Source organism: Chrysochloris asiatica, unplaced genomic scaffold, assembly GCF_000296735.1.
Source record: "Chrysochloris asiatica unplaced genomic scaffold, ChrAsi1.0 scaffold00201, whole genome shotgun sequence".
Taxonomy (NCBI): Eukaryota; Metazoa; Chordata; class Mammalia; order Afrosoricida; family Chrysochloridae; genus Chrysochloris; species Chrysochloris asiatica.
The window spans coordinates 1,821,953-1,826,588 of NW_006408719.1; the positions used below are offsets into that span (position 1 = coordinate 1,821,953).

General features: G+C 36.9%; 1 pseudogene; it reads right to left on the reverse strand.

Annotated features, from left to right (window-relative positions):
- Positions 1-422: 422 nt before the first annotated feature.
- Positions 423-811, reverse strand: LOC102822130 (annotated as a pseudogene).
- Between the last annotated feature and the right edge of the window lie 3,825 nt (positions 812-4,636).

Here is a 4,636-nt window from a genome sequence, read left to right on the forward strand (position 1 = left end):
TTCAACTTAAATATTTTAATCTTATTCAAGTGAAAGTAGAATCATGCATGAGAACCAAACATATTTTACCCTATTAAATTAGTAGGATTTAATTGGATATCAGGTACGTGATATTAATTCTCAAGTAAAGTAAATCACTTTTATGCAAGTTGTTTACCTTCACTTTTATTTATTTGAGCAACTGTGTAATGAGAAAAATCTTCTTCCGCATTCAGTCATGTGAGTGTGTAATCTATAAAATCAGCAACTGGATCATCTTCCAGTTTTCAATTCATGTTTAATTCTCTATTACAGGGAATTTCCACAATGATCTTCAGGTGTTTTGGTTAAACTTCCACTTCAAACATTAAATGTAAAAATTAAGTGTTAACTTAAAAATAGTATGGAAATTCCAGACAAATCAAAACTGGGCCCATTTATAGTTATGCTGAGGAGATTGTTTCTGTCTCAACATGACCCCCTTTGGGTAAAGCAGAAACTTGGTAAGTAGCTCTTGCAGGAAAAGTACTCATGAAATATTGTGTGTAGACTTCATTAACAGCAGCAAAGTCATCTATGTCAGCCAGCAACATAGTTTTCTTTACCACATTACTGAAGTCACAGCCTAAAGCTTTCAGAATCTCACCCATGTTTTTAAGAGGTTGTTAGCTTCTTCTACCACCCCACCTAGTACAAGCTGTCCTTTTGAAGGATCCATACCTAGTTGTTCTGAGATGTAGATAGTCCTGTCTACTACTAGAACTTGAGTGTAGGGACCAATGGCCCCTGGGGCTTTTGTGGTGCTGATCAACTTTCTGCTCAAGGACGACATGGCTAATCCTTTATGCCAATGGGCAGTGGAAAGAGCAAAACACTCACTATATCCGCCTCATTCCTAACTCTTCATTTTATTGTTATTGTTATTGTTATTTGAGTGAAAGTTAACAGTCAAGATGATCAGATTTACATTGAACAAATTATACACTTTTTTTCATCTCAATCTTCTCCCTGCAACAATAGTTATCTGGCTTTCTCCCTGTGGTTTCCTTTTTACATTTTATATTTCACCAATGAACAAAGCAAAAATATTTTGTGTATACATACTAAACTATATATATATATATATTCATTTAAATGTCATAAGTGCATGTCTGCAAGCCAGCACCTACCTGGGGGCACAAAACCTTACTCAGTCTATGGGCCTAGAACCAGCAGCTGCTCTATCTTTTTATGCCATTGCCTCTGACACTGTCTCTACTGTCACTTTTTTAGGTAGTATTTCACTCTCCACTCATGCTGTTCCTTATAAATGGTCCTGGGATTATTTATTCCTGAAATAAAAGATTAACTGCTCTCTCTTTTTAGTTACACATTTTTTCTACCATTAAAATTGTGGCAATCACAATTAATTGTGCTATTTATTACTCAAGATTGAGCCATACGTTTCTATCACCATCATACCCAATCCCCCTTCACCAAATCCATCTGGAGAAGAGGAAAATTATGCAGTGTGGATTCTGCATTAATCCCCTCATTCTGAAACAAAGCACACTCATGAAATCTTGTAAGCAAGTTACTTTGTGCCTTTGTAGCCACCCATTTTTGATAGCCAATGTCTAAATTGTCAGTCCCTATCATTATAGACTCCTGGTGTGAACCACAAAGTCAGTGCTTTAAGCTCACCAGCTGCTCCTCAGAAACCCTATACAGGTTGTTATGTGTCAGACAGAATCAACTCAAAGGCAGTTAACAACAACAACAACAACAGCAACATCCATTCAATGCACTGAAAAAACAAGCTAGTTCTACGATATGAAGAATCCCTCCATTCCAGTTGAAATTTTGAACAAATGCATTCATAAGCAAAGGTCCAGTTCTTTAAATTATAGCAATTTACAGTTTCTCACAATATCAAGCATCTTTATCTTAATCTGGTAAAAGTTTGGTCCGCTAGCAATCCAAGGTAAGTAAAATGGATACTTGCTGCAAGTTTAGGAGTTCATGCACACCTCCCTGTCCTTCAGATCAGCTGGCTGCCTCACTCGTAGCTCTATCACCTAATGGCTAGGTCAGTGCCCATGGGCTTGGGCATTCACAGATCTCCCTAAACTTCTGACCAGCCAGCACTTCCTCTTATCTCTCTCATCTTGAGGTCAATGGGTATTAGTGGAGTATTGCTAAACTCTCTCCAGGTCTTCATTGCTGTATTTCCCCCATTTTCACTGACAAGTAGACCCAAGTAATCACAGTGAGCATACTAGACTTCTTGAGGATTCACTTTGATTTTCAGTCTTTGAAAGGTATTTTCCCTGATAGGCTGACATTTCTTGCCTAGATACCACCAAAGCAAACCGTTTGCTTATATTCCAACAGCCAAAGAGTCTGCTTTTTTTTTTTTTTTTTTTTTTGCAGGTATTTTTTTCAATAACATACTTCTGTTCTCCCAGCAGTTCTGGGTTAGCCTTCATGTCTTTTTAAGTGTGAATGCCCCAAATGAGAAGATTCTGGATTGGGCTCAGGATTCCACCTAAATTCTCATACTCTACAAATGCTTAGCAAGAAACCTGTTTCTCTGGGCAAATTTTAGTTCCCCCTTTAGCAAATTTAGTCAGTTATAGTAAGAATATGGGGTTACAAGCTTTTGATTATTATAATTCCCAATATTCATTTTTATCACACTCAAGTGTCTATTTTATAATAGTAAGTAGGGGAAACAAGTATCCACAAGACACATAAGGACCTAAACCTTTTTCCACTTCCTTATCATCTCAGACTCTTATGTCTCCATCTTTGTATCACAGAACACTGTAATTCCAAGTTTGTGTGTAAATCACTATTTACCTCAATCCCATTTAAGCTATGGATACCTTCCTAAGTCTTCCCCTATCTTCGCTATTATCTGCCACCCTCTCTCTTCTTGCATATTGCCCTCCCCTTCCTTGTATGTTGTCATCCTCTTCCTTGTGTATTGCCCTCCCCATCACTCTTTAACCTGTGAAATATACTTCCCTCCTTTCTACCCATGGCAACTATCAAAGAATAGTTATTTTAGTAAGGAAATTGTTTCTTAGGCTTTTACAATAATGGTTTCATGCAATATTTCCCCTTTGGTTATTTACTAATGTCACTCAGCATAATGTCCTCAAGGTTAATCTATGGTATGAGGTGTTTTCACACTCATTTATATTTTTTAAGGCTGCATATTACACCATTGTGCTTATGTACAAAAGTTTGTTCATCTATTTTTCCATTGATGGACATTCAGGCTGCTCCATTTGTGTGTGTGTGTGTGTGTGTGTGTGTGTGTGTGTGTGTGTGAGATGATGATGATGAATACTACTGTGATGGATATTCATCCACTCATATCCTGGCGGGTATTTATTGTGCATATGTATCAAGTAGAAGGATTACTGGGTCATTAGATATTTTTATTTCTAACTTTCTGAGGAAGTGCCATAGCATTTTCCAGAGTGATCCTAGGGTCCTCTGTTTCTAGACTGTAAGATTAACTACTACACAGTTTTTGTTACAAAACATCTACATTTTAAATTGTGGCAGTTGCACTGAGTCATGATAAAAATTACTGACTATTGAATCATAAGAATTGTATCCCCATCTCTTTTCACCATACCCATATAGACAAGATGAAAAGTATTCAGTGATGACTCTTAAGCTAAACTCCCTCTTGAAAACTTGTTAGTCTCACTTCATCCCTTTGTCACCCCCTGATCTTAGGTAACCAATGTGTAAGTTACCCATCCCTACCTATCCTGTGTACAGAGGGGACAGACATCCTTGATACTTGATGTAAAGACTCCTTCTCTCTAGGTTAGTATTTTGAGCTATTATATCCATAAGTATAGGTCAAGCTCATCAAATTGTACCAATATACACTTGTTTCCTTTAATAAAAACTGTATTTTTATCATCCTGTAGATAAAATCTTAAGACCAAAGACCAGAAGAGTTCTGGGATGACATCAATAATATCATATATGAGGAAAGCAAAAAGTCATTAAGAAGACAAGAAAAAAGGAACAGGTTAAAATGGACATCAGAAGAGACAATGAATCTTGCTCTCCAGTATAGAAATGCTAAACCAAATGGAAGAAATAAGGAGGTACGAGAGCTGAACAAAAAATTTCAAAGGTCAGCTGAAGAAGACAAACCCAAATATTACAACAAAATGTACAAAGATTTGGTGTAAGAAAACAAAAAAGGAAGAACATGCTCAGGATTTCTCAAGCTGGGGGAACTGAAGAAAAATATCAAGCTTTGACTTTTGTTATTGAAGGATTATCTGGGCAAATTATTGAATTATGCAGAAAGCATCAAAAGAAGATGGAAGGAATACACATAGTCACTGCACCAAAAGGAAATGGTTGATGTTCAACTGTTTCAAGAGGTAGCATATAATCAAGAGCCAGTGATACTGTAGGAGGAAGCACAGGTGCACTGAAGGAATTTTCAAAAAACAAGGTATTAGGAATTGATGGAATAAAAATTGAAATCTTTCAAGAAAGTTAGGCAGCACAAGAGGCACTCAGTCATCTATGCCAAGAAATTTGGAAGACAACTATCTGGCCAATTGATTGGAAGACATCCGTATTTGTGACCATTCCAAAGAGAGGTGACCCAACGTAATGCGGAAATCATCAG